This window comes from Engystomops pustulosus, chromosome 7 (assembly GCF_040894005.1).
Source record: "Engystomops pustulosus chromosome 7, aEngPut4.maternal, whole genome shotgun sequence".
Lineage (NCBI taxonomy): Eukaryota > Metazoa > Chordata > Amphibia > Anura > Leptodactylidae > Engystomops > Engystomops pustulosus.
The window spans coordinates 159,239,102-159,256,678 of record NC_092417.1 but is presented as its reverse complement, the minus strand read 5'-3'; the positions used below and the strand labels follow the sequence as shown (position 1 = coordinate 159,256,678).

The 17,577-nt window shown below is 47.1% G+C and overlaps 2 long non-coding RNA genes across 2 annotated transcripts in view; one reads left to right on the top strand and one right to left on the bottom strand.

Annotated features, from left to right (window-relative positions):
* The window catches only part of LOC140069032 (uncharacterized), a 68,718-nt gene extending 56,668 nt beyond the window's left edge, over nt 1-12,050 (bottom strand). The window contains exon 1 of the long non-coding RNA XR_011848684.1: nt 11,935-12,050. This is a non-coding gene — a long non-coding RNA (uncharacterized lncRNA). The remainder of the gene's footprint in view (nt 1-11,934) is intronic.
* Nucleotides 12,051-15,021: 2,971 nt separating this feature from the next.
* Nucleotides 15,022-17,303, top strand: LOC140069031 (uncharacterized). Its single transcript, XR_011848683.1, has 3 exons — nt 15,022-15,468; nt 16,490-16,838; nt 16,975-17,303. It is a non-coding gene; the product is annotated as an uncharacterized lncRNA (long non-coding RNA).
* Nucleotides 17,304-17,577: the final 274 nt, after the last annotated feature.

Sequence of the window (17,577 nt, the reverse complement as noted above, 5' to 3'; positions counted from 1 at the left end):
GCTCGGTGTATTCCGGAGAGTTCATATGTAGAGATGAGCGAACACTAAAATGCTCGGGTACTCGTTATTCGAGACGAACTTTTCCCGATGCTCGAGTGCTCGTCTCGAATAACGAACCCCATTGAAGTCAATGGGAGACTCGAGCATTTTTCAAGGGGACCAAGGCTCTGCACAGGGAAGCTTGGCCAAACACCTGGGAACCTCAGAAAAGGATGGAAACACCACGGAAATGGACAGGAAACAGCAGGGGCAGCATGCATGGATGCCTCTGAGGCTGCTTAATCGCACCATTATGCCAAAATTATGGGCAACAGCATGGCCATGACAGAGTGACAGAATGAAGCTAGATAGCATCTAAAACATGCAATAATTGACCCTGACACTATAGGGGACGGCATGCAGAGGCAGCAGCGGCAGGCTAGAGAGTGGCATGGCGACATACCCTAAATGGACTCAGGCTTCAAACCAATGGGTGGCAGAGAGGAACCAAAGGAGGTGAGCAAGAAGCGCTCAAATAATATCGCTACATGATAAAAGTTTGCCAGTATATTTTGTGGATTACACAGCAGGGTGGCGACAAAGTTAACATGGAAGCCATGAAAACAACCCCAAATTCTGCCTGACACAGCTCGTTTGATAAGGGGACCATGTATGCTTAAAGTTCATGCCAGTCGCTGCACTTGCTGCCAGTCTCCTTTCGAATAGTTTAAAATAATAATAACCCTCATCCATAAAGCTCTGTATAATGCTGCACCCCCCTACCTCTCCTCTCTTATCTCAGTCTATCGCCCAACCCGTGCTCTTAGATCCGCCAGTGATCTTAGATTAACCTCTACCCTAGTGCGGACCTCCCACTCGCGTCTCCAAGACTTCTCTAGAGCTGCACCAATTCTATGGAATGCTCTGCCCCGGACTAATACCTAACCTCCAAAGTTTCAAACGTGCTCTTAAAACCCATTTCTTTAGGCAAGCCTATAACACTCATTAACTGCATGAAGTTTTAACTCTTCTACTAACCCGTCCTGTGTCGTCCTCCCATCTGTTATCCAGCAACCAACAGGCACCAGACTTCTCTGCAGTCCCATTCACCCTGGACCTGGTATATAAGATGACGGCTGAGTGTTTCAAGCGACAGCAATTCCATTTATTATATTTTTTTCTATTCCCTAAGAAGAATGGCTTGACCATTAAATATTCTTTTACCTCGTGTTACCCCATCATCTTCATAAACCGTAAGCTCTGGCGAGCAGGGACCTCACTCCTGTTATTCCATACAAATGTTGTGCTCTGTTACATTACATTTGTATTTGTTTCCTATGATTTGTAAAGCGCTGCAGAATATGATGACGCTATATAAATAAAGATTATTATTATTATGGAGGCAGTGAACTAGTAGTAGATTAAAGGTGCTGCAACTATGTTAGTTGGATCTTGTGATGGAGCTGGCGCTCTGCAGCCAGGCGAGCTTTCGCCAATCCAAGCCCCTGTCTCTAGGCTACTCCCCAAACAGCACTTCTAAGAACCTTTTGTATAAGATCAAGTGTAGTAGCGTTCTTATAAGTTTAGGATATGCCGGGTGAGGGGAATGTAAACAGATGCGCAAGAAGCGCTGAAATAATATCCCTAAATGGTAAAAGTTTGCCAGTATATTTTGTGGATTACACAGCAGGGTGGCGACAAAGTTAACAACTTTGATGTGGAATGCCCTGTAATAGCTCTTGGGCGGTGTGCCTTTTATCGCCTAGGCTCAGCAGTTTCAGCACCGCCTGCTGTCGCTTAGCGACGGCACTGCTGCTGTGCCTAGAGCTACCGACTGATGGCGCCATGCCCACGGATGGTAATTCGGAGGAGGAGGAGGTGGAGGAGGGGTGGGAGGAGGTATAGTAGGCCTTTGAGACCTGGACCGAGGTAGGCCCCGCAATTCTCTGCGTCGCCAGTATATGAGCAGCCCCAGGGTCAGACTCGGTCCCAGCCTGCACCAAGTTAAGTGTAGTAGCGTTCTTATAAGTTTGGGATATGGCGGGTGAGGGGAATGTAAACAGATGCGCAAGAAGCGCATGATGCGCATGGAGCTGGCGCTCCGCTGCCAGGCGAGCTTTCGCCAATCCAAGCCCCTGTCTCTAGGCTACTCCCCAAACAGCACTTCTAAGAACCTTTTGTATAAGATCAAGTGTAGTAGCGTTCTTATAAGTTTAGGATATGCCGGGTGAGGGGAATGTAAACAGATGCGCAAGAAGCGCTGAAATAATATCCCTAAATGGTAAAAGTTTGCCAGTATATTTTGTGGATAACACAGCAGGGTGGCGACAAAGTTAACAACTTTGATGTGGAATCCATGAAAACAACCCAAATTTCTGCCTGACACACCTCGTTTGATAAAGGGACGATGTATGGAGGCAGCTATATGGACGACTTTTGGAGGTAGCAATGGAGACAACGTGTGGAGGCTGCTATGGAGACAATTTAATTTGGATAGTGCCTGTATGTGGCAGTCCCAAACATTTTTCAAACCAGAGGAGCAGGTAGGTGGCCCTCCAGTAAAATGGAATAGATTGAGTGCCTGTATGTGGCAGTCCCAAAAATGTTTCAAACCAGAGGAGCAGGTAGGTGGCCCTCCAGTAAAATGGAATAGATTGAGTGCCTGTATGTGGCAGTCCCAAAAATTCTTCAAACCAGAGGAGCAGGTAGGTGGCCCTCCAGTAAAATGGAATAGATTGAGTGCCTGTATGTGGCAGTCCCAAAAATTCTTCAAACCAGAGGAGCAGGTAGGTGGCCCTGCAGTAAAATGGAATAGATTGAGTGCCTGTATGTGGCAGTCCCAAAAATGTTTCAAACCAGAGGAGCAGGTAGGTGGCCCTCCAGTAAAATGGAATAGATTGAGTGCCTGTATGTGGCAGTCCCAAAAATTGTTCAAACCAGAGGAGCAGGTAGGTGGCCCTGCAGTAAAATGGAATAGATTGAGTGCCTGTATGTGGCAGTCCCAAAAATGTTTCAAACCAGAGGAGCAGGTAGGTGGCCCTCCAGTAAAATGGAATAGATTGAGTGCCTGTATGTGGCAGTCCCAAAAATGTTTCAAACCAGAGGAGCAGGTAGGTGGCCCTCCAGTAAAATGGAATAGATTGAGTGCCTGTATGTGGCAGTCCCAAAAATTCTTCAAACCAGAGGAGCAGGTAGGTGGCCCTCCAGTAAAATGGAATAGATTGAGTGCCTGTATGTGGCAGTCCCAAAAATTGTTCAAACCAGAGGAGCAGGTAGGTGGCCCTGCAGTAAAATGGAATAGATTGAGTGCCTGTATGTGGCAGTCCCAAAAATGTTTCAAACCAGAGGAGCAGGTAGGTGGCCCTCCAGTAAAATGGAATAGATTGAGTGCCTGTATGTGGCAGTCCCAAAAATTTTTTAAAACAGAGGACCGGGTAGGTGGCCCTCCAGAAAAATGGAATAGATTGAGTGCCTGTATGTGGCACTCACAAAAATTGTTTCAAACAGAGGACCGGGTAGGTGGCCCTCCAGAAAAATTAAATGCATGAAGTACTATAGCAAGAGCCAGTGGGCCCTGTCAAAAAATAGCCATTTTCCTCTGCTTTACTGTACAAAGAGGAGGAGAAGGAGGAAAATGAGGAGGAGGAGGAGGAGTGGATCAATTATTCAGGTTGAGCTTCCTTCACCTGGTGGAGATTGGAAATTCTGAGAAATCCAGCCTTTATTCATTTTAATAAGCGTCAGCCTGTCAGCGCTGTCAGTCGACAGGCGTGTACGCTTATCGGTGATGATGCCACCAGCTGCACTGAAAACCCGCTCGGACAAGACGCTAGCGGCAGGGCAGGCAAGAACCTCCAAGGCGTACAGCGCCAGTTCGTGCCACATGTCCAGCTTTGAAACCCAGTAGTTGTAGGGAGCTGTGTGATCATTTAGGACGATGGTATGGTCAGCTACGTACTCCCTCACCATCTTTCTGTAAAGATCAGCCCTACTCTGCCGAGACTGGGGACAGGTGACAGTGTCTTGCTGGGGTGACATAAAGCTGGCAAAAGCCTTGTAAAGCGTACCCTTGCCAGTGCTGGACAAGCTGCCTGCTCGCCTACTCTCCCTCGCTACTTGTCCCGCAGAACTACGCACTCTGCCGCTAGCGCTGTCAGAAGGGAAATACTGTTTCAGCTTGTGCACCAGGGCCTGCTGGTATTCATGCATTCTCACACTCCTTTCCTCTGCAGGGATGAGAGTGGAAAGATTTTGCTTGTACCGTGGGTCCAGGAGAGTGAACACCCAGTAATCGGTGCTGGAATAAATTCTTTGAACGCGAGGGTCACGGGATAGGCAGCCTAGCATGAAATCTGCCATATGCGCCAGAGTACCAACGCGTAAGAATTCACTCCCCTCACTGGCCTGACTGTCCATTTCCTCCTCCTCCAACTCCTCCAACTCCTCTTCTTCTGCCCATACACGCTGAACAGTGAAGGACTCAACAATGGTCCCCTCTTGTGTCTCGCCAACATTCTCCTCCTCTTCCTCCTCATCCACCTCCACCTCCTCCGATATGCGCTGAGAAACAGACCTTAGGGTGCTTTGGCTATCAACAAGGGAATATTCTTCCCCCGTCTCTTGTGACGAGCGCAAAGCTTCCGACTTCATGCTGACCAGAGAGTTTTTCAACAGGCCAAGCAGCGGGATGGTGAGGCTGATGATGGCGGCATCGCCACTGACCATCTGTGTTGACTCCTCAAAGTTACTCAGCACCTGACAGATATCAGACATCCACGTCCACTCCTCATTGTAGACTTGAGGAAGCTGACTGACCTGACTACCAGTTCTGGTGGAAGTTGACATCTGGCAGTCTACAATCGCTCTGCGCTGCTGGTAAACTCTGGATAACATGGTCAGTGTTGAATTCCACCTCGTGGGCACGTCGCACAACAGTCGGTGAGCGGGCAGTTGGAGGCGGCGCTGCGCTGCCCTGAGAGTGGCAGCATCTGGGCTGGACTTCCTGAAATGCGCACAGATGCGGCGCACCTTCGTGAGCAAATCAGACAGATTGGGGTATGTCTTGAGGAAACGCTGCACTATCAGATTTAACACATGGGCCAGGCATGGCACATGTGTCAGTCTGCCGAGTTGCAGAGCCGCCACCAGGTTACGGCCGTTGTCACACACAACCATTCCCGGCTTGAGGTTCAGCGGTGCCAGCCACAGATCAGTCTGCGCCGTGATGCCCTGTAATAGCTCTTGGGCGGTGTGCCTTTTGTCGCCTAGGCTCAGCAGTTTGAGCACCGCCTGCTGTCGCTTAGCGACGGCAGTGCTGCTGTGCCTAGAGCTACCGACTGATGGCGCCGTGCCCACGGATGGTAGTTCGGAGGAGGAGGTGGAGGAGGGGTGGGAGGAGGAGGAGGCATAGTAGGCCTGAAACACCTGGACCGAGGTAGGCCCCGCAATCCTCGGCGTCGGCAGTATATGAGCAGCCCCAGAGTCAGACTCGGTCCCAGCCTCCACCAAGTTAACCCAATGTGCCGTCAGCGATATATAGTGGCCCTGCCCGGCAGCACTCGTCCACGTGTCCGTGGTCAGGTGGACCTTGTCAGAAACGGCGTTGGTCAGGGCACGGATGATGTTGTCTGACACGTGCTGGTGCAGGGCTGGGACGGCACATCGGGAAAAGTAGTGGCGGCTGGGGACCGAATACCGAGGGGCGGCCGCCGCCATGAGGTTGCGAAAGGCCTCGGTCTCTACTAGCCTATAGGGCAGCATCTCCAGGCTAAGCAATCTGGAGATGTGCACATTAAGGGCTTGGGCGTGCGGGTGGGTTGCACTATATTTGCGTTTCCGCTCCAGCGTCTGGGGTATGGAGAGCTGAACGCTGGTGGATGCTGTGGAGGATCGTGGAGGCGACGATGGGGTTTTTGTGCCAGGGTCCTGGGCAGGGGGCTGACTAGCAGCTGACACAGGGGAAGGAGCAGTGGTGTGCACGGCCGGAGGTGAACGGGCTTGTTGCCACTGAGTGGGGTGCTTAGCATTCATATGCCTGCGCATACTGGTGGTAGTTAAGCTAGTAGTGGTGGAACCCCTGCTGAGCCTGGTTTGGCAAATGTTGCACACCACAGTCCGTCGGTCATCCGGTGTTTCCTTAAAGAACCTCCACACTTCTGAAGATCTAGCCCTCGCCGCAAGAGCCCTCACCACGGGAGCTTCACTAGTTGACAGTGGCGCTGATGCACCAGCTCTGGCCCTGCCTCTCCGTCTGGCCCCACCACTGCCTCTTCCAACCTGTTCAGGTCGAGGACTCTCCTCCGTCTCAGAAGCACTGTGTTCACCCGGCCTCTCAACCCAGCTTGGGTCTGTCACCTCATCATCCTCCGATCCCTCAGTCTGCTCCCCCCTCGGACTTCCTGCCCTGACAACAACTTCCCCACTGTCTGACAACCGTGTCTCCTCATCGTCGGACACCTCTTTACACACTTCCACTACGTCAAGAAGGTCATCATCACCCACAGACTGTGACTGGTGGAAAACCTGGGCATCGGAAAATTGCTCAGCAGCAACCGGACAAGTGGTTTGTGACTGTGGGAAGGGTCCAGAAAACAGTTCCTCAGAGTATGCCGGTTCAAATGGCAAATTTTCCTGGGAGGGGGCAGACTGGGGGGGAGGAGGCTGAGGTGCAGGAGCTGGAGGAGTGGGGATTTCGGTGACATGGGTGGACTGCGTGGAAGACTGACTGGTGGTGGACAAATTGCTCGAAGCATTGTCAGCAATCCACGACATCACCTGTTCGCACTGTTCTGGCCTCAACAGTGCTCTACCACGAATCCCAGTAACTTCAGACATGAACCTAGGGAGTGTAGCTCTGCGGCGTTCCCCTGCTCCCTCATCAGCAGGTGGTGTCTCACCCCGCCCAGGACCACGGCCTCTGACCCCTGCAGTAGTTGGACGCCCACGTCCCCGCCCTCGTCCTCTACCCCTAGCCCTCGGGTTAAACATTTTTAAAATGAGAGTTATAACTTTTTTTTTTTTTTTTTACTTCTTTTTGTTTTTTTTTGTGTTTTTTTGTGTTTTTTTTTTTTTTTTTGTGTTTTTTGTTTTTTTTTGAGTTTTTAAAACCAAACAATCCTATCCTATTGCTATGGCTATTTTCTAGCCAAGTATCAAAGGAAGCACACTACTATGCCAGATGAGATGACACTGAGTTAGTGCCTAATAGAAATCCAACCCCTACTGAATTTTGCCACTTCGGCCTTTGCTATGGATATGTGCGCCACTAAGCGCAGAACACAGCGGTCGCAAGTCTCACTACAAATTGCTCAGAATTGGCAAGTACATGCACTGCAGAAACTACAGCCACCAGCAGATCAACCAGAAATCAAATATATAGAACGCTACTGTAGGCTTCAAGAAGCTGTTTGTATTCTCCTATGGCTATTTTCTAGCCAAGTATCAAAGGAAGCACACTACTATGCCAGATGAGATGACACTGAGTTATTGCCTAATAGAAATCCAACCCCTACTGAATTTTCCCACTTCGGCCTTTGCTATGGATATGTGCGCCACTAAGCGCAGAACACAGCGGTCGCAAGTCTCACTACAAATTGCTCAGAATTGGCAAGTACATGCACTGCAGAAACTAAAGCCACCAGCAGATCAACCAGAAATCAAATATATAGAACGCTACTGTAGGCTTCAAGAAGCTGTTTGTATTCTCCTATGGCTATTTTCTAGCCAAGTATCAAAGGAAGCACACTACTATGCCAGATGAGATGACACTGAGTTATTGCCTAATAGAAATCCAACCCCTACTGAATTTTCCCACTTCGGTCTTTGCTATGGATATGTGTGCCACTAAGAGCTAAACACAACGGTAGCAAGTCCCCCTGCTAATTCCTCACAAAATGGTAATAGATGCAAATTAAAATAAAAAAAGTAGAACGTTATTGTAGCCCTAAGAAGGGCTGTTGGGTTCTTGGAGAATCACTCCTGCCTAACAGTAAGCTAATAGAACACCCTAACGCTTTCCCTGACCAGCAGCAGCTCTCTCCCTAGCGGCATCCAGAGACAGAATGATCCGAGCAGCGCAGGCAGGGGCTAGTCTATCCCAGGGTCACCTGATCTGGCCAGCCAACCACTGCTATCGACGTGTAAGGGTACCACGTCATGCTGGGTGGAGTGCAGAGTCTCCTGGCTTGTGATTGGCTCTGTTTCTGGCCGCCAAAAAGCAAAACGGCGGGAGCTGCCATTTTCTCGAGCGGGCGAAGTATTCGTCCGAGTAACGAGCAGTTTCGAGTACCCTAATGCTCGACCGAGCATCAAGCTCGGACGAGCATGTTCGCTCATCTCTATTCATATGCTTTTCTGCGCTGCAGCGCCACCTGGTGGACGGCGGAGGAACTACCTTCATAAATCCCGGCCGGACCCGAATCCAGCGCAGAGAACGCACCGCTGGATCGCGAATTGGCCGGGTAAGTAAATCTGCCCCATTGTTATTGAATACAGAGTGGAATTTGGGACTGACATGGGGCCCCCGACTGCCACAAGGCCTGTACCCTACGGTTAAAACAGTCTTGAATTGGAGGCAACTGACAAATTCTTCTTTTTCATAAAAGAATACAGGCAGTCCCCGGGTTATGTACAAGATAGGTTCTGTAGGTTGGTTCTTAAGTTGAATTCTAATTTTTTTGGTCTCTGTGACAATTGGATTTTTAAAATGTTGGATTGTCATACGAACCAGGATTACCAATAAAGATTCATTACAGACGCCTGTGATAACTGTTATAACTGATTATTGTAGCCTAGGACTAAAGTTCAGTAAATTACCAACATCCAGAGGTCCGTTTGTAACTAGGGGTCGTCTGTAAGTTGGGTGTTGTTAAGTAGGGGACCACCTGTATACTGTATATATTGTTAGTGTACAGTTTATATACCAAACATTGGGGCAGATTTACTTACCCGGTCCATTCACGATCCAGCGGCGCATTCTCTGCGGTGGATTCGGGTCCGCCCAAGATTCACTAAGGCGTCCACCAGGTGGCGCTGCTGCGCTGAATGCACTCAAGTTCACCGGCCTATTCCTGGTGAAGGTAAGTGCAAGCTCCGCGACACTTTTTATTTTTTAAATGCGGCGGTTTTTCCGAATCCTTCGGGTTTTCGTTCGGCCACGCCCCCGATTTCCGTCGCGTGCATGCCAGCGCCAATGCGACAAAATCCAATCGCGTGCGTCAAAATCCCGGAGCAATACAGGGAAAATCGGCGCAAATCGGAAATATTCGGGTAACACGTCGGGAAAACACGAATCGGGCCCTTAGTAAATGACCCCCATTGTGATTGGAATCAGTATAATCAGTTGGAGTGATATTCTGCAGAAACAGAGCGTTACTCCCTGGATGGAGGAGAATGTAACAACTGCTTCTGTTTCCTTTATGTTCCCAATATAAACAGATCCGGAGTATTCATTACATGAATGGGACTTTTACGTCACCACTTAATCCCCCATAAATGGAGCTGCCTGTCTGGGCTTTACAGAGCGGGTTTTATAGCTGACGCTCCAAGTAGTAATATCTCCAAAAATATTTATCCTGTCCTCATCTACATGTGACTGACACGTTCAGCTGGAAATATGTTCCCGATTTTAAATTCCGGGCTCAATAACCCACTAGTTTAGATTTCATTGCTGACATAGACTTCTGGATTCTCTCCCTCTCTAAAAAAAAAATAAAATTTGCTACTTTTCTGCACATTTTCATTTTCCATGGGTTTTTTTTCAAGTGTTTTCTTATATACCATACACAATTATTGTTATATTGTACAATGTATGGAAACATTTTAATTATAGACCATTAGATACACAGAAAACTGATACAATTACAACTTACATGAATACATGGATTATTCCTGCAGGCAGCATGTTATAGAACAGAAGGAGCTCAGCATATTGTACATAGTGTCCTATCTGCAGGCAGCAAGTTATAGAGCAGGAGGAGCTGAGCAGATTGTACATAGTGTCCTATATGCAGGCGGCATGTTATAGAGCAGAAGGAGCTGAGCAGATTGTACATAGTGTCCTATCTGCAGGCAGCAAGTTATAGAACAGAAGGAGCTCAGCATATTGTACATAGTGTCCTATATGTAGGCGGCATGTTATAGAGCAGAAGGAGCTGAGCAGATTGTACATAGTGTCCTATCTGCAGGCAGTATGTTATAGAGCAGAAGGAGCTGAGCAGATTGTACATAGTGTCCTATCTGCAGGCAGTATGTTATAGAGCAGAAGGAGCTCAGCAGATTGTACATAGTGTCCTATCTGTAGGCAGCATGTTATAGAGCAGAAGGAGCTGAGCAGATTGTACATAGTGTCCTATCTGCAGGCAGTATGTTATAGAGCAGAAGGAGCTGAGCATATTGTACATAGTGTCCTATCTGCAGGCAGTATGTTATAGAGCAGAAGGAGCTGAGCAGATTGTACATAGTGTCCTATCTGCAGGCAGTATGTTATAGAGCAGAAGGAGCTCAGCAGATTGTACATAGTGTCCTATCTGGAGGCAGCATGTTATAGAGCAGAAGGAGCTGAGCAGATTGTACATAGTGTCCTATCTGCAGGCAGTATGTTATAGAGCAGAAGGAGCTGAGCAGATTGTACATAGTGTCCTATCTGCAGGCAGTATGTTATAGAGCAGAAGGAGCTCAGCAGATTGTACATAGTGTCCTATCTGGAGGCAGCATGTTATAGAGCAGGAGGAGCTGAGCAGATTGTACATAGGGGCAAATTTACTTACCCGGCCCATTCGCGATCCAGCGGCGCGTTCTCTGCTCTGGATTCGGGTCCGTCCGGGATTCATGAAGGCAGTTCCTCCGCCGTCCACCAGGTGGCGCTGCTGCGCTGAAAATCATCTCCACGCGCCGGAATGCACCACCTCGGACCAGGTGAAGGTAAGCGGTCCCCAAGCGACACTTTTTCGGTTTTTAAATGCGGCGGTTTTTCCGAATACGTCGGGTTTTCGTTCGGCCACGCCCCCCGATTTCCGTCGCGCGCATGCCGGCGCCGATGCGCCACAATCCGATCGCGTGCGACACAATCCCGGGGCAATTCAGGTACAATCGGCGCAAATCGGAAATATTCGGGTAACACGTCGGGAAAACGCGATTCGGGCCCTTAGTAAATGACCCCCATAGTGTCCTATCTGCAGGCAGTATGTTATAGAGCAGGAGGAGTTGAACAGATTGTACATAGTGTCCTATATGCAGGCAGCATGTCATAGAGCAAGAGGAGCTGAGGAGATTGTGCATAGTGTCCTATCTGCAGGCAGCATGTTATAGAGCAGAAGGATCTCAGCAAATTGTACATAGTGCGCTATCTGGAGGCAGCTTGTTATAGAGCAGGAGGAGCTGAGCAGATTGTACATAGTGTCCTATCAGCAGACAGCATATTATAGAGCAGGAGGAGCTGAGCAGATTGTACATAGTGTCCTATCTGCAGGCAAAAAAGGTAAAATCATGCAAATGAGCCTGAGGGGCTACAGTCTCCATTAGCACCTATGGAGCCCAGAGCCCCTCAGGTGGCTCATTTGTAAAAGCCAGGGTATAAAAAACTAAAATATTATCTGATCCTGCCAAAGGGGGATTGTTTTACAATCCTTGATCCTGGCGGTAGATGTCCTTTAAGATTTGCTAGCAACATGTTATAGACCAAGAGTAGCCAAGTAGATTGTACATAGTGTCCTATCTGCAGGCAGCATGTTATAGAGCAGGAAGTGCTGAGCAGATTGCACATGGTGTCCTATCTGCTAGCCAGGGCCGATTCTAGCATATTTGCTGCCTGAGGCGAATATTAAAATGCTGCCCCCCCCCCGGCTCCCTGTTAAGTAAATGCTGAAAACTTTACTAACAATTAACATCCCCACAGGCAGCTCCCTGACACTGTGTGACTGACTACAGGTTCTCGGAGTCATTAGTGGCATCTAGTACCTTATAGATGACAATCTCTTCCATCAGGAGGACTTTATTCCGGGTTCTCCAATCCATGACGTATCAAGGCTGAGTTCACGGCCGGATATCTTCAGCTCCGTGCAGCACATCTCCACCCGGCGTCCCTAAAAATACCACAGTCACTTACAGTATGAAGTATATACCCCTCACAACACAACTGACCGCACTCTCCCACATATAAAACATCCCTTCATTATGTATATTCTACTGGAATTATAGCATACACAGCACCAATCAATATACAACACCCCCAATTTATTAATACAGACCCCTAACATTTAGCTTAAATTATGCAAAGTAATCTATTGTATCCTATAACTAATATATCCCACTCTGTTATTATGTTACATGATTTTACATACAGTGCTCCCCTGACCAATGTGAATATACAGCCCCCCAGCTTAGTATTATACTGTATCCCATATACAGCCCCCCCCAGCTTAGTAATATACTGTATCCCATATACAGCCCCCAGCTTAGTAATATACTGTATCCCATATACAGCCCCCCAGCTTAGTAATATACTGTATCCCATATACATCCCCCCAGCTTAGTAATATACTGTATCCCATATACAGCCCCCCAGCTTAGTAATATACTGTATCCCATATACAGCCCCCCAGCTTAGTAATATACTGTATCCCATATACAGCCCCCCAGCTTAGTAATATACTGTATCCCATATACATCCCCCCAGCTTAGTAATATACTGTATCCCATATACAGCCCCCCAGCTTAGTAATATACTGTATCCCATATACAGCCCCCCCAGCTTAGTAATATACTGTATCCCATATACACCACCCCAGCTTAGTGATATACTGTACCCCATATACAGCCCCCCAGCTTAGTAATATACTGTACCCCATATACATCCCCCCAGCTTAGTGATATACTGTATCCCATATACAGGCCCCCAGCTTAGTAATATACTGTATCCCATATACAGCCCCCAGCTTAGTATTATACTGTATCCCATATACAGCCCCCAGCTTAGTAATATACTGTATCCCATATACAGCCCCCAGCTTAGTATTATACTGTATCCCATATACAGCCCCCAGCTTAGTAATATACTGTATCCCATATACAGCCCCCAGCTTAGTAATATACTGTACCCCATATACATCCCCCCAGCTTAGTAATATACTGTATCCCATATACATCCCCCCAGCTTAGTAATATACTATATCATATATACAGCCCCCTCCCAGCTTAGTAATAAACTGTATCCCATATACAGCCCCCCAGCTTAGTAATATACTGTATCCCATATACATCCCCCCAGCTTAGTAATATACTGTATCCCATATACAGCCCCCCCAGCTTAGTAATATATTGTACCCCATATACAGCCCCCCCAGCTTAGTAATATACTGTATCCCATATACATCCCCCAGCTTAGTAATATACTGTATCCCATATACAGCCCCCCAGCTTAGTAATATACTGTATCCCATATACATCCTCCCAGCTTAGTAATATACTGTATCCCATATACACCCCCAGCTTAGTAATATACTGTACCCCATATACATCCCCCAGCTTAGTAATATACTGTATCCCATATACATCCCCCAGCTTAGTAATATACTGTATCCCATATACAGCCCCCAGCTTAGTAATATACTGTATCCCATATACATCCCCCAGCTTAGTAATATACTGTATCCCATATACATCCCCCCAGCTTAGTAATATACTGTATCCCATATACAGCCCCCCCAGCTTAGTAATATACTGTATCCCATATACAGCCCCCAGCTTAGTATTATACTGTATCCCATATACAGCCCCCAGCTTAGTAATATACTGTATCCCATATACAGCCCCCAGCTTAGTAATATACTGTATCCCATATACATCCCCCCAGCTTAGTAATATACTGTATCCCATATACAGCCCCCAGCTTAGTAATATACTGTACCCCATATACAGTCCCCCAGCTTAGTATTATACTGTATCCCATATACAGCCCCCAGCTTAGTAATATACTGTATCCCATATACAGCCCCCAGCTTAGTAATATACTGTATCCCATATACAGCCCCCAGCTTAGTATTATACTGTATCCCATATACAGCCCCCCAGCTTAGTAATATACTGTATCCCATATACAGCCCCCAGCTTAGTAATATACTGTATCCCATATACAGCCCCCAGCTTAGTATTATACTGTATCCCATATACAGCCCCCAGCTTAGTAATATACTGTATCCCATATACAGCCCCCAGCTTAGTATTATACTGTATCCCATATACAGCCCCCCAGCTTAGTATTATACTGTATCCCATATACAGCCCCCCAGTTGAAATCTGGACCCATATAAATATATAACCCCCCCAGGAAAAGAATAAACTGGCCTCATACAATATACAGCCCGCCAGTGTAAAATTATTCTGGCCCCATATAATATATAGAGCACCCCCCACCCCAGTTTAAATGAATCTGGCCCCATATAATATATACAGTACCCCCCCCCCCCCAGTGTAAAACAATTCTGGCCCCATAAAATATATACAGTACCCCCCCCCCCCCCCCCAGTATAAAACAATTCTGGCCCCATAAAATATATACAGTACCCCCCCCCCCCCCACCTCGGTATAAAACAATTCTGGCCCCATAAAATATATACAGTACCCCCCCCCCCAGTATAAAACAATTCTGGCTCCATGTAATGTATACAATCCCCCCCCCCACAGTATACAACAATTATGGCCACATATAATGTATAGATAAATGAATGAAAGAAGAGGAAAAATAATAAAATATATACTCACCTGCAGGCAGCTGCTCCCTCGGCGCGCGGGTCCCGGTTTCACGCGGCTCTCCTGTGAGAGAGAGGCGGCGTGACGTCATGACGCCTGTGTCACTGATTAGAACGGAGCGACGCAGCAGCCGGAAAGGCGCTGCGTCGCTCCGCATATAAATCGCGCCTGTGTCTTAAAGAGACAGGCACGATTTATTTAGCTAGTGGGCGATTCGGGCGTTAACGGGCGGCCGAATCGCCCACTTTAGAGCGGCGAATTTCGCCGCCCTTTACAGGGATCCGCATTCTGCCGCCTGAGGCGAGATTTTCATCTCGCCTCATGGCAGATGCGGCCCTGTATGGCAGGTATGAGGTCACCACCTGGACACTATTATACAAATGTCTTTGGGTTTAGGCAGAAATATTTTGGCTGTCCTATCAGAAGTTGATATACTGATATATGAGTAACTCCCGGAATAGAAGAGAGTCAAAAGGGTTAAATTTGCCATATTTAATATACATTTATCATGTCTCCATCATTTATTATACAAGATGGCCGCTCCCTGTACTGGGTTGCCATGGAATCAGAATCCTCCCCATTCAACTGAGTTCTTAACATGATGTCATACCCGCTGTGATGTCATCACTGCTATAAAACTCCCGCTGTGTACGCATAATTCTCTGAGGGTTGTATAGTAGAGGAGTGGAGAGTGAAGAGGAGATTTTGTTGCTGTTTTACAGACGAATGATGGAAAGATTTTTGGTAAGTAGACTTTATTTACTGACGGATATCAGGATTATTTTTAGTGGTGAAATTTAGACATCAGGAAATAGACGGTCGGATTGTAATGTAGATAAGGGGAATCCTGGGCGGTGTCGTAGTTGGGCTACTTAGGTCCACCAGATAACATTATTCTGGAGGACCCTCTTCACATTCAACTCAAAAAAAGACCCTTCCAGCTTCCAAATTTAGTTGTCTTCTGCTGTATCTTTGTAATCCAGTATAAGGTTGGAGCCTCCGATCCTCTGGTGGGACAGTCCGACACGGATCCTGGGGAATATCTGCTCTCATTTTTGGTTTCTGTTCTACATTTGGGACATTATTGATAGTGATGTGTGTCCAGAGGAGCAGGAAGAAGATTTACCCCCAGACCCCTGTCCCTAGAGGACTTGATATAAAACATGGTGACATTATGTCCAGGTCCTGATGTCCCCTCCACCCATTCCTGGTTATACTGACATCCTAGATCTGTCATTAGGGTGACATTGAGGTGTCTGGGAGGGTGAGGGGAAGATCTAAACCCTGTATCTACTGTGCACGAGTTATAATATGTCACCCCCAGACTCATTCTTACACTCCTCTTGCTGATAACAGTTTAAAATTATAAACTTTATGTGAAGAAATTGCAAAAATTGTATACCGTAATTTACTCTAAAATAAAGATGGCGGATGTGTGTACTGGTTACCATAGCAATAGAATCTTTCTCCATTTACTTTCTCTATCACTGCTGTATACAGCCTGGTATTACCCATAATGCTCTGAGAGATAGACTATGTGATATTGAAGATGTTCTAGAGCCGTCTACTACATCTTTACTCATTTCTGGTTATATCAATGTCTCTTTCCACCAATGTCCTCCTATACTCCACTAGTGGTCTCCACCATCTCCGCTCCTGAAGGTCTATGGTTACTTTGCATGATTCCTTCTAGAGACGTCTCCATCATGTGGAGCCACAAATAATTTCACTGACCCAAAATTCTGTTCTTCTCTCTCCCCTATAGGATAAACTTACTGGGCGCACCCGTGTCCAAGTCCTGTCCCGCAGGGCACTGGAGCCGGAGGCTAGGCGCACATGGATTAAATCCTACAACGACGGGGTAAATAATTCTAGAGACGTCATCAGCCGTCACCACATTATACATAACATGTGATATTGGGGTTATCTGGGGTTCACCTCCTCCATGACATCTTATCAATAAGATGTCATTGATCTGAAAGTAATGTTTCTATTTTTATGTCCCACAGCTAGGTCCTTCTCCTGCCTTCTATAATTTGGCCGCTGCTGCACAGGATGGACCAGGAGAGCTGATGCCGGAGTCACCTGAGCCCCCCTGCTGGATTGTTAGATCGGTAAGGAGGCCATTACTATATAGTCATGGACTCACCATGTCCCATAACTGCTGCTGATGTTATTGATGATGATGATGGAGGTGATGATTAATTGAGGGAAAATGATTCAAATTTGACACTTAATATGTATTGACAGGAGAATTTCCTACCCCTGGATCCGGCTCCTGAGTATAGTACAGGAAAACAGCCGCTGGACTTGGACTGCATCATCACGGTAATGTCTCTTCTCCTCTATGATCCACACACGACTTATAGACAATGGGGCAGATTTACTAATATTCTCTAATAGACGCAAGATAAACTAGAGCGTGTTATCAAGTACATGATTTACAAATTTAGATGTAATAGTTACATCTGGTGTCCGCTGTACGTTTCTTAGATCCAGGCACCGTGACTGTGGTAATCTTCTTATATTTGTTATCTATGGTCTCCTTCCTTCTAAATTCAACTTTTAAAATGATGCCAATGAGCCTATAGAACTCTTGGGTTTGTTACCAGAGACTCTACAGACTATTACACTGTCTTCCCCACCTCCTTCTCCCCCAGCACTTCCCTCCTGGGGAGGAGACTGGGTAACGGTCTGTGGAGTTACAGCACAGAGGGACACTGGTAATACCCCCCAGATCGCTTCTGGCTCATCAGCAGAATGATAAAGGTTGATTTTAGAAGGAAGGAGTCTATGGGTAACAGATATGTGTATGAGTAATTGATCCTGGTTTATTGGTTTCCACCAATGTCC